At 39.1% G+C, this 13,405-nt stretch overlaps 1 long non-coding RNA gene across 4 annotated transcripts in view; it reads left to right on the top strand.

The window, feature by feature from the left end:
- Nucleotides 1–11,055, top strand: part of LOC140628152 (uncharacterized) — a 365,765-nt gene extending 354,710 nt beyond the window's left edge. Inside the window, exons 8-9 of one of the 4 annotated variants that reach the window (XR_012026535.1) lie at nt 9,647–9,736; nt 10,564–11,055. This is a non-coding gene — a long non-coding RNA (uncharacterized lncRNA). The remainder of the gene's footprint in view (nt 1–9,646; nt 9,737–10,563) is intronic. The other 3 variants (XR_012026534.1, XR_012026536.1, XR_012026537.1) reach the window with 3 other exon arrangements.
- Nucleotides 11,056–13,405: the final 2,350 nt, after the last annotated feature.

Raw genomic sequence — 13,405 nt, 5'->3', positions numbered from 1 at the left:
GATTAGTGAGATGATTAAATGGGAGCATATACATAGAGTACCTAGCACAATATCTAGCATGTGGCAAGTGCTCATTTCTCTTCTCTGGAGGATGTACCGAGATAGAAATGTTTGAGAGGCAGTTAAGAAACAAGGAAGAGTTCAGGAGAGATATCAGATCGCAAGTCATATGTTTAGGATCCAAAAATGTTTTTTATTTATTTTCTTTTTAATTGCAAAACACAGATAGTGCTTTCTCAGGGTCCCTGGGAGGTGGATGTCACCAGGACATAATACAGGAGAAGCCAAGCCATACTTACTGAGAATTTGGGAAGGACTCCAAAGGAACTCCAGCAAAGGAACCCGAAGGAATGGACAGAGGGGGATAGAGAGCACACTGCCAATGAAGCCGAGGGAGGCAAAATAATTTGAAAGTGGAAGACGTAGTCCATAGGGTCAATTGCAGTAAAAAGATCTAGAAAATGAAGACAGAGATGAGGCCATTAGGAAGTCACTTTTAGAGACCTCAGGGAATTTGGGATGAGTTAAATGAGGGGTTAAGTAGCAAGTGAAGGTAGGTCAGTAGAGTCAGTAAAGAGAAAGGGACCCTTTCAACATGGACCATGAAACAAAAGGGAGAGATGATGGTAACTCAAGAGGAGCAGCCACAAGGGAAGGTCATTTCAGGCTACTTAAAACCTGAGCATGTTGTTGACCAAGGGAATGAACCGGTGGAGAATAGGCTGATTAGACAGGAGAGAGAGGACATATTTGTTAAGCAGGGTCTCTTAAGCTGTTATTCATTGGCAGCCCCAGGCCATGGTCACTTAAAAGATGTGCTTAGCGGAGGACCTAACGTTTAAGCCAAGAGAAGTCACCTGAGGTCAAACCAGAAGCAAGAAATCCCTTTGGAACGGTTTCCCTTTGCTTGTGAACAAACCACCCTAAACAAGGAGCTACTCTTCTCAGCGTGCAGGGTACCTCGCATGCTTTAGGGACTCTGAATTCTGATTATGGCTCCTTAAGGCAGAGGGCCCAAAATTCTGTCCCTTAGGGCTTTTTGGTGCAATTAAGCTTTAATGACAGAGTCATTCTTTTTTTTTTTTTATTGGAGTTCAATTTGCCAACATATAGCATAACACCCAGTGCTCATCCCATCAAGTGCCCCCCTCAGTGCCCACCACCCAGTCACCCTCACACCCCACCCACCTCCCTTTCCACCACCCCTAGTTCGTTTCCCAGAGTTAGGAGTCTCTCATGTTCTGTCTCCCTTTCTGATATTTCCTACTCATTTTTTCTCCTTTCCCCTTTATTCCCTTTCACTATTTTTTATATTCCCCAAATGAATGAGACCATATAATGTTTGTCCTTCTGACAGAGTCATTCAAATTAAACCTTCCTTCCTCTTTAAAGTATGGAACAAGACCCGCCTGTTTACTATTACTATTTAACATTATTCTGGACATATTGGCTGATGTAATTAGGCAAGAAAAAAATAAGTTAAAAAAAATTGGAAGAGAGACTTCTGGAATGGTGGTGGGAGAAGTTTGGCACATTCCCCCTGCAAAACAACCATTTACCCATTAGGGTAAAAATCATGTTTTAAGACACACACACAAATATTTAAAGTCTCCGGAAATTGTCTCAAGGCATAAAGAAAATGGAGAAATGTTTATTCAAGAAAATCTACTAAATCTTGGTAAGAAAAGTGAGACTCTGTGTCATTTAAGCCAAACCTGCTCCCATCCCCTACCCTACCCCAGGTCACTTATAGCAGCTCCGTCCCTAGATGTGGCTAAGAAGATGAGGGCTCCCTCTGCCCCAGATTCTAGTCCAGGGCTACTATTTCACAACCAGAAAGGCAGGCTCTGGGGTGCCTGGGTGGCTTAGTTGGTTAAGCATCCGACTCTTGGTTTTGGCTCATGTCATGATCTTGGGGTTGTGAGATTGAGCCCTGCGTTGGGCCCTGCACTCAGCTCGGAGTTGGCTCAGGGTTCTCTCTCTCTCCGTCTCCCTCTGCACCTCCCCTACTCATGCATGCTCTCTCTGTCTCTCTGTCTCTCTATTTAAAAATAAATAAAATCTTAAAAAATAAAAAAGGCAGGCTCATCACCCCAACCCCATGTTGCAGAGCCACTATTCAGGGAGCTGCAGCCAAGAGGACTGGTGCTCCCTTCCTGTATTCAGCTCCCACTTGTAGGGCAAAGGCTCTGCCCTTGTCATGACAGACTCCAATGGCTCTTGCTCCAACTCACCCATAGGTTGGTGGTAGGTTCCATGTTTGGAGGGCAAGCAAGCAAAAGAGATCGAGAGATGTCACCTCCGCAGCAGTGCCTTCTTGGAGAGCAGAAGTGTCAGGGAGAAACAGACCACTGCCCAACCCCGGGCAACCACCAGTCTACTTTCTAGCACTATAGATGTGCCTATTCTGGTTATAGCATATAAATGGGATGATGTGATATGTGGCTTTTGTGTCTGGCTTCTTTCACTTAGCATGATGTCTTCAAGGTTCATTCACACGATAGCATGGATCAGTACTTCATTCCTTTTTTTTTTATAGTGGTAAAATATGCATAACTTAGAATTGACCAATTTAACCACTTTTAAGTATACAGTTCAGTGGCATTAAGTATGTTCATATTGTTATGCAACCATCACCACTAACCATCTCCAGAATTTTTCATCATCTGTACCCTTTACACAATAATACCCAATTCTCCTCTCCCCCAGTCCCTGGTAATCACTATTCTACTTCCATCTCCATGAATCTGTTGGGGCTACTTCACGTATGCGCAATCATACAATATTTGTCTTTTTGTGTTTGGCTTATTTGGCAGAATCAAAGTCTAGTATATGGAAATATCACATTTTGTCTACCTATTCACCAGGTGATGGACATTTGGGTTATTTCCACCTTTTGGCTATTATGAAAACTGCTGCTATGAACACCTGTATACAAGTTTGTGTGTGGACATGTGTTTTCCTTCCTCCTAGGCATATACGTAGAAATTGCTGGTAAATGTGATAACTATGTTTAACCTTTTGAAGAGCTGCCAAACTGTTTTCCAAAGTGACTGCATCACTTTACATTGCCACCAGCAATGTGGGGTTCCAATTTCTGTCATCCTTGCCAACACTTGCTATTGACTTTTTAAAAATTATAGCAATCCACTGCTGGGGATTTACCCCAAAGATACAGATGCAGTGAAACGGCAGGACACCTGCACCCCAATGTTTCTAGCAGCAATGTCCACAATAGCCAAACTGTGGAAGGAGACTCGGTGCCCGTCAAAAGATGAATGGATAAAGAATCTGTGGCCTATGTATACAATGGAATATTCCTCAGCCATTAGAAACAACGAATACCCACCATTTGCTTCGACGTGGATGGAACTGGAAGGTATTATGCTGAGTGAAATAAGTCAGTCGAAGAAGGACAAACATTATATGGTCTCATTCATTTGGGGAATATAAAAAATAGTGAAAGGGAATAAAGGGGAAAGGAGAGAAAATGAGTGGGAAATACCAGAGAGGGAGACAGAACATGAGAGACTCCTAACTCTGGGAAACGAACAAGGGGTGGTGGAAGGGGAGGAGGGCAGGGGGTGGGGGTGACTGGGTGACGGGCACTGAGTGGGGCACTTGATGGTGAGCACTGGGTGTTATGCTGTATGTTGGCAAATTGAACTCCAATAAAAAAAATTTTAAAAAAATAGTGAAAGGGATCATAGGGGAAAGGAGGGGAACTGAGTGGGAAAAATCAGAGAGAGGGAGACAGGACATGAGAGACTCCTAACTCTGGGAAGCAAACAAGGGGTGGTGGAAGGGGAGGTGGGTGGGGGGATGGGGTGACTGGGTGACGGGCACTGAGGGGGGCACTTGACGGGATGAGCACTGGGTGTTATACTATATGCTGGCAAATCGAACTCCAATAGAAAGTATACAAAAAATAAAAATTAAAAAAATAAATAAAATAAAAATTATAGCAATTCTAGTGGGTGTAAAGTAGTATCTCATTGTGGCTTTGGTTTGCATTTCCCTAATGGCTAATGATTTTGAGCACCTTTTCATGTGCTTGTTGGCCACTTGTATATCTTTAGAGAAATGTATATTCAAATGCTTTGCCCATTTTAAAATTGGGTTGTCGTTTTTTATTATTGGTTTGTAAGAATTCTTTATATGTTGTAGAAACAAGTCTCTTGTCAGATATATGATTTGCAAGTATTCTCTTCCATATTGTGGCTTGTCTTTTCACTTTCTTAATGGTGTCATTTGAATCATAATAGTCTTTAATTTTAATGAAGTCCAATTTATCTACTTTTTCTATAGTTGTTTACACTTTTGGTGTCATGTCTTAGAAGCCATTGCCTAATCCAAGGTCATGGAGATTTACACTTATTTCAAAAATGAAATACGTGGGACTACCAAGAAGATAATCACATGGAAAAAGTTATCGAACTATTTGAAAATCTGTAATACAGTCTTATATAGAGATACAGATTTATCTTTATGAACTTAGTAAATAAGATCTATTGGTAGGTTTAACAACTATTATAATTTTGAAGTGGTAATGAACATAATGATATTTTGAAATATCTACAAGTCTAAAGTGATAGGAAAATATCTGTGATTTCTATTGGTGACCAAGTCATAGGTGTTGCTGATATTACTTTGGTCTGTTGCTTATACCATAACAAAAGGAACTGCTTAATCTCAGTCAGAAGTTAGTAGAAGTAAAGCTGTAATTTTTCCTACTCAAGTTAATAGGTCCTCTGACTTCTATCTGTGGATCCTAGGTTAAGAACACTTACTGTAGATGAAGTCAAAGCTCCAAATGAATAAGAATACTGTAAAATTTTGTTCAAAGGTGTTATTAACAAAGCAAGATTTACCCAAGAAATCCAAATGTTGAGTAATCAACAAAAAGGCAAAAGTTATGTTGAAATGATGACAGCTGACTTAGACTTAACTATTATCTACCTTGGTTGGGGACAATTAATTCAGTGTAGAAAAATATTTTGGTAGTCCCTTCCTATTCAAATGTGATCAACAAAGATATAATATTACTATCCTTTTAATAACTGGACTAATGGGATTCAAATTTTATCTAAATACTCTAATTCACTCTAATTCCAACTGAAGGTTGAAAACATACATAATTTACTTTCTGGTTGGATTTATTCAAACTGTTCTCAGAAGAGATGAGTTTGTTGAGGCAACCAGCTGCTCTGGACATTCTCAGGTAGAAAACTGTACTCAACTGTAACGGGGAAAAAATAGCAAATACTAGAAATAGATTACAGAAAAGAGTGTCTGAGGGAAAAATTAATGAGGGGTTATATTTCCTAGCTCGCTGGAAACAGATATCTCCCTCTAATAATCTGTTGATATGTTTGCTGTTATTATGGTTTTGAATAGGTAATGCATTTACATGGTTCAAAAGTCAAAGTGATGTAACAAGGAATCCCAGAAAAGGCTTAGGTCTCACCTATAGTACCATTTACCCTACCCCCCAACCCTATAGGCAATGATTCTTTATGATACGAAAGTAAATATCTGTGTTTGTACCCCTTTCTTACACAAATGGCAGCATACTATATATACTGTTTTGCATCATGCACTTTTTGCTTAATAGTATATCCTGGAGAATTTTCTATATCAGTGTAGTAAGAGTTTCCTCATTCTTTTTTACAACTGATGAGCATCCCATGGTAGAATATACATACCATTGTTTATTCCACCTATTCTGTTTGATAGACCCTAGAATTGTTTCAAGTCTTTTCTCTTAGTAGGTCTACTTTTAAACCTTTACACATTTTATTTAGAAGTTGCATTAGTTTAGACCCTTTGGGTTGCAAGTGGCAGGAATTCTATTTAAATTAGCTTAAATCTAAAAAATGGGATGCTTACTACTGAGTGGTAACTCATCCTTCCCTCCTTTTTGCCCATTCATACTAGCATGAAACCTTTGCTTTTACAACACACATCTGGCCTTTATTTCTCTTCTTTACCCATAAGCCCAGTACCATCCAAGTATCACTGCTTGGAATCTCCTTGATCTTTAAATCAAAAACAGAGTCAAGCCCAGGAGTCATAGGTCAATCTTATTATAAGGTGGCCATCCAGATGATTCATAGCATGCCTACATAAAGGTCTTGTTTAGATAAGCATCAAAACAACATAAAATTAAAATATTCTCATGGAGACCTCATCTTCTCCCAGAATCATTTCTGGAATTCCAAGTGGGGAAAACACTGGACTTCAGGATATGTTTTCGGGAATATTTTAGGTGCAAAACTAGGTGTCTTCTAACACCAAGAAAGAGAGAGTTTGATTCAAGACAAAAATAGGCATTTCTGAATGAGCAGACTGTTGCCCAGGGAGTGGGGATAATCTACACTTCAGATACATAAACAAGTATCTGCTAAATTTTGCTACCACAAGAAATCACTTAGTGAGTGGAGAAGTTGGCCTGGCCTGCATCAAAAAGATCATCCTATGCAGTGGATGGAGAACTTTTTTGAAAAATATCTTTTTTTATTTTATTTTATTTTATTTTATTTTATTTTATTTTATTTTATTATTTTATTATTTTATTATTTTTTTGAAAAAGACCTTTGAAAGGGCTGGAAAATAAGACCTATATGAAGAAAGTAAAATGAATTGGTGTTATTCAGTTCGGGGATGAAAAGGATGAATTAGAGTTGAATATATGAATCAAGATGAAGATCAGTTAATCTCTGTAGGAGGAAGAGAAGTGACCTTCACTTGCAGGTAGATTATGAATGAGGAAATGCTCTCTGATAATTAGAACAACAGCAATGGAAGAGGATTAGGAGTCCCTTTGCTTAAAGGTAGAAAAGCCACCATCTGTTTATGTGTGGAAGATGGCTGTCAAAGACTCTTGGGGCACTCCTTTTAAGCATACTGGTAGTGTCCATGGACCTCACTAAGGGTTGAGGTAAACTAGAAAGGAGCTATGCATACCTTTGGGGATTTGAATCAGTAGACCCAGCTTAAGAAAAGATTCACATCTCTTCCCAAAATCTATTTTAGCTGGTAAAAGATTTAAATCACAGGTGTGTCCATTTAGGAAATGGCTGGAACTCTTAGAAGAGAGAATAATGAGTTTTGCTGCTCTTAAAAGCAACTTGTGGGGGTGCCTAGGTGGCTCAGTTGGTTAAGCATTTGCCTTTGGCTCAGGCCATGATATCAGAGTCCCGGGATCGAGTCCCACATTGGGCTCCCTGCTCAGCAAGGCGTCTACTTCTACCTTTCCCCTGCTCCTTCTCTCTCTCTCTCCCTCTCCCTTTCTCAAATAAATAAATAATCTTTTTTTAAAAAGTGAGGCTCCTGGGTGGCTTAGTGGTTGAACATCTGTTTTTGGCTCAGGTCATGATCCCAGGGATCCTGGATCAAGTCCCACATCAGGCTCCCCGTGAGGAACCTGCTTCACCCTCTGCCTGTTTCTCTCTGTGTCTTTCATGAAGAAGTAAATAAGATCTTTATTTTTTTTTATTTTATGATAGTTACACAGAGAGAGAGAGAGGCAGAGACACAGGCAGAGGGTGTGCATGCACCGGGAGCCCGACGTGGGATTCGATCCCGGGTCTCCAGGATGGCGCCCTGGGCCAAAGGCAGGCGCCAAACTGCTGCGCCACCCAGGGATCCCAAATAAGATCTTAAAAAAAAAAAAAGCAACTGTGATAAGTTTCATGTTCTCACTTAATTGAATAAATGTCCTGGGGTTAACCTTATCTCAGGCTATTCTGCAAGGCACAGCTTGACATTGTATCTATTTGGGGTTTTATCCCCCCAACTCAATCCTTGTGCCATATACCTAGGGTGATCTTGTTTTCTGAAAAATATTTGCAACGTGTGGTTTGAGAAAAACATGCTTGGGAATAGTGGTTGGCTTATCCTATTTATACAGTCAAGATTTATTTACTCTGTACCTACTATATACTAAGCACTATCCTTGCTACTTGGAAAACAGCAGTGAATCAAACATGTAGAGTTTTCTGTCTTTGTGGAACTTACATTATTGCGAGGGGAGAGAAATGATAAATAAATATTTTAAATATTTATATTTTAAATTAAATATATTTTATAGTTTAAATTAAAATATTTATATTTTAAAACTAGGCAACTTGTGTAGTATGTTAGATAGTAATAAGTGCTACTGGAAGAAGAAAAGGCAGAGCCAGGCAAGGTGGATCAGGCATGCTGGTGTTAGGAGCAGGAAGCAGGTTGCAGGATTAAGGTGGGTGGTTAGCGTAGGTCTCTATGAGAAAATCAGTTTTGTTCAAAAACCTTAAAAATGCAAGGAAAGGTGGACATCTGTGGGGAGAGAGACCTAGGTCTATGGGACAGCCAACGGGAAGGCTTTGAGACAGGAGAGTGGTTGGTGTGTTCATAGAATGGCGAGGAGGCCAGTGTGGATGGAGGGGAGGGAGGAAGATCAAGAGTAGTAGTAGAGGAGGGGCAGATCCTGAGGGCCTTGTCGATCACAGGAAGGGCTTTGGCTTTTACTTTGAGGAAAATGAGAGTCACTGATATGTTTTGAGCAGGGCACTGTCAGATCCGATTTCTGCTTTTAAAAGATTGCTCTGACTGCTCTGTTCAGAATAAACTGCAAGGGAGTGAGACGTGTGGTTTCCATACCCATGGATTTACCAGAGTTTAGTTCAATAACAGCAGCACCCAACAACATGCTTCAAATTTCAGTTATCATCACATATTAACTGTGCAATTGCATGAAGTACAGATTGTGCTCATTGGTCTTTGCAGTCCACAGTTCACTCCCTAATAACGGATGCACATCCTGATCAGTGACCATTCCTGTCACTTCCTTCAAAGTCTGTTGGTGATTGGCATTGGTGATTCATGTTGTTTAGTTCGTGCACAGAGAGAGCAAAGCCTACACTTGTGTGTCACCCGCTCTGTTCACAGTGATAAACCCATATGACTGATAAAAACATACTCAAACAAAGGGAGGAATTGGCCAACAAAGATGAAAGTGCAGCAAAGAAACAAAAACATATAATGCTTAAAGTGAAATTCAAATCAAAGGTATATGGAGTTATAGAAGAAACAGCTGCCTGTGGGATCATGGCAATGTTGACACTGCCACCATTCGAGAGCTCCCGGATATGCAGAGGATCTTATGTAGAATTACACAGAGGAACTTCGTGAAGGTGAAGTTTCTAACATAAGTGAAAGTTGTGGCAAAAAGAATAGATTTTCCAAAGGAAGTGACACCAGCAAGAGGTCACACTGAAGGAATCCATGGTGATATTTCACAATATTAAGTGTGCAAAGGATAAAATGTGGGAAGCTGATCCAAACTTTGAAAGGAGTATGGCAATTCACCAAGGCATGAAAAGATGTTCTCTTGGTATTAGAAGTTATGAGAAGAAGAAGGCAAGCACTGTTAAGACTACCCTTGATATATTTCTTACAAAGAAATAAAGCACTTTGTCAACATTTCTAATGTTGTAAATTATAGTGTACTAAACAAATACGAGTTTCACAATTTTTTCATTCCCTTATATAATTATAATGAAATGGGCAGTGAAGTTTTTTTTAACATTTTGACAAAAAAATTAAATGTCAAAGAACAACTGCAATTTCCCCCACTGATTAAGATTGCTTTGCACTGTTTCAGTTGACCCTCATTTTCAACATCCTCCACTGCCACGGACAGCGAGGACTGCCGGTACTTAGTGATGACTAGATCTGGGCCTTGACGTTGGAAGTGAGTGGCTACAGTGAAGGAGAAGTGGTCTTGTAGTTGAAGGGTTTTTAGTGCTCCTTTTCAGTAGAAATTCTAGAACCCTCAACAGCTGTGAGAGATTTATATCAGTGACTCATTAATATAAGCAATCCAGCAGCCTAAAGCTTAGTTGTGTGAGAAGAGGTGGCAGCAAGTTCCCATACTCTCAACCCTTCTCTCTCTTGTTGCCACTGTACTGTAAAATGCTGCCTTTAGAGATTTAGGTCTTCAGGTTAAGCCTTGCCCTTCAATTGTTTAAAAAAAATATATGCCTCAAATGCTAACTATGTGAGGTTATGTATGTGTAAACTAACCTTATTGTGGTAATCATTTCGCAATGTATATGTCTATCAAGTACAAATAAAATATGGATGTGGAAAGACTGCTGTAGCAAGTAAGTGCACTAGGACATTACAGGTAGAAGGGTACTGAGGTTCCAAAAAAGGCATCTTTTTAGAAAAAGAAAATAAATTTGGCAATATGTAACAAAAGCCTTAAAAATGTGTGTTTCCTTTGACCCAGTCACTACCCTTCTGAGAGAGTCTGTCTGGAGGGAAGTAGACTAAAAATTATGCACAGACTTGTTTGTCATGTTATCATTTATAATGTTAGAAATAATGGTGGGGGGATGTGTAAGTAAATACAGTACATGCAAATGATGTGATATTATGCATCCCTAAAAATATATTTATAAAGATCGGGAATTTTCTTTGAGTCATCATGAAAATATCATGGGAAGAGTGTGTAAAATAATATAAATTGAAAAAATAAGAATACGAAACTGTATATCCTGTGTGATCTCATTACAGGTGCATAGAAAAAACTGGAAGAAAAGATGTCAAAGTGTTATTAAGATCCAAAGGGGCACATGCACCACAATGTTCATAGCAGCATAGTCCACAATAGCCAAACAAGAGCTGAGATGTCCACTGAATGGATAAAGAAGATGTGGTGTATTGGGCAGCCTGGGTAGCTCAGCAGCTTAGCACCGCCTCCGGCCCAGGGCCTGATTCTGGAGACCCAGGATCGAGTCCCACATCGGGCTCCTTGCATAGAGCCTGCTTCTCCCTCTGCCTGTGTCTCTGCCTCTGTGTCTCATGAATAAATAAAATCTTAAAAAAAAAAGATGTGGTATATAGATACACAATGGAATACTACTCAGCCATCAAAAAAAGAAATCTTGACATTTGCAAGGACATGGATGGAACTAGAGGGTGTTACACTAAGCACAATAAGTCAGAGAAAGACAATTATCATATGATCTCACTAATATGAGGAATCTAAGAAACAAAACAGAGGATCATGGGAGAAGGGAAGAAAAAAAAATAAAACAAGACAAAATCAGAGAGGGAAATAACCACAAGAGACTCTTAATCATAAGAAACAAACTGAGGGTCGCTGGAAGGGAGGTGGGTGAGGGGATGGGGAACTGGGTGATGGGCATCAGGGAGGGCACGGGATGTTATGAGCACCAGGTGTTATATGCAACTGATGAATTACTGAACTCTACCTCTGAAACTAATAATACATTGTATATTAATTGAATTTAAATAAGAAAAATAAATAATAAAAAAGAGTAATAATAAATAAAACTGTAACGATGGAGGGAGGTTATTATGATTACTTTTGAGTGTAGGAATTGTGGGAGATTAAAATGTATGAAAGAAATGTATGTTAATTTTTTAAAAAATAATAATGCGCAATAATACTGGCTCTGGAGCAGGACTGCAGACTAGCCGCATTGACCTTGGGTAGGCTCTCTAGCGTCTCTGCGCCTCTGTTATGTCATCTTTAAAATATGGGTAACAATAGTGTTGACCTCCTAGGGTTGTTATGGAGATTAAATGGGTTAGTACTTATAAAACATTGTGAGAGCTTCTAGTATATAGTAAGTGCCCAAGAAATGTCAGCTGTTAATTTATTGACGTGTGTACAGCTGTAAAATGAAAGCTTATTCTTTTACTCATTTTCTACATTTTCACTTGTATATACACAGGAATTGTGTATATACGTATGTATAGTTAACAATGAATACAATTAAACAACTTGCTGTATTCACTAAGCAATGTATCAATAAATTGTGAACCTTCTTGCACATCTGTAATGTAGATCTACTAACCTTCTGTGATGGCAACATTAGTGTTCCAGAGTATGTACTATATTTTATTTAACTATTTCCTCACTGATGAATATATATCTTATTCTCAAATACTGCTGCAATGATTCTGACCCTCTGTGTATATTTTTTCTGCACTTACATGAGTATCTTCAGAGGACAGATTCCTAGGAGTGAAATTGAGTCAAAGGATATTTTGCCGATGACATTGGCAGATATTTCCAATTTCTCCTCCAAAGAAGTTGTGCTAATTTATGAATACATGAGAATGCCATTTTGCCCAGCACTTCATCCCCTCTGGATATTATCAGTCTTTTAAAAATTTCCTGCCTTTTAGGCAATATGGTATCTCATCAGGGTTATAATTTGTATTTCTCTGATCACCACTCAGGTTGAGCATATTGTCTTATGTACATAGGTCCTTTGCATTTCCTCAACTGTGAATTGCTTGCTCAAGTCCTTTTCTGTGAGCTTTTCTTTTCTATTTATACTTCTCTATATTTAAAAAGAAAGAAAAATGTTTTCTATTCTTTAAGTAACCATGTGCTTCCTTCTTTATCAACCATACTAGCAAAGGAAAGCATTTACTCAATCCAAAAGGAGAATTTAAATGTATACATTTTGTTGAGTCTCTTTTGGGTGAAGGGAGCGGGGAAAAAAATCACCTGCTTAATTCTACTTTTCTAACCTAATATTAAATGACCTTCTTTTCATTCCTTGGTCCTCCACATTTGGGAGACCACTATTTGATCACTTCAAGTGTACCATGGACCTCTAGCACATTTGTCTAAGTCGCTGAAGACTAAACTTTAAAAATTTAACACAATAATTCTATAATTGTTTTTTTTTTAAAACTATCTTTGAGGTTGATCCAGAAGGAAGTGGAGAACTGCACAGTTATTTGATATATTCAGGCCCATTCTAACAGCCCATTCTAACTGTTCAGGCAGATGCATTTTTTTTTTCTTTCAGAATTCTTTCAGAATGACCTCATAATTGAGCTGCCCCTGTAGGCTCAGCATTGAGGAATAATGAGTTTTTGAATGATGAGGAGGTCATGTTTTGAAACAGAAGCAAATAGTGCTGATTATTTACAATGCTGCCATCAGGGGAATCTAAGCTAGAATGGTTAGGAATGCTCCTGTGCCTGGAGCTGGGGATGGCCATTGCCGAGAGTCCAGAGTGGCAGTGGCCTTTCCTAACTCTCCTTGCTCCCATTTTTCCCTTACATGAGTAACATGCTAATTGTTGGGTAGCAGAGAGGCCGGCCCAAGCTGATTAAAAAAGTTTGGCTTAGTGACAATTCAGTTCTATTTCTCCTAAATGATACTTCAGTTGTTTAAGGGAAAAAGGCATAGGTAGGGGAACTATCCTATCCTTAGTTATCACTAGTAACTTAGGCTTAGGGACCTCCCTGTAACCAAACATAGTATTTTTTTAAAAGATTTTATTTATTCATTCATGAGAGACAGAGAGAGGCAGAGACATAGGCAGAGGAAGAAGCAGGCTCCTCACAGGGAGCCCAGTGTAGGACT

The sequence above is a fragment of the Canis lupus genome, chromosome X (assembly GCF_048164855.1).
Source record: "Canis lupus baileyi chromosome X, mCanLup2.hap1, whole genome shotgun sequence".
NCBI lineage: Eukaryota > Metazoa > Chordata > Mammalia > Carnivora > Canidae > Canis > Canis lupus.
Note: the sequence above shows the minus strand (reverse complement) of the source record. Positions and strands in the feature narration are given on the sequence as shown.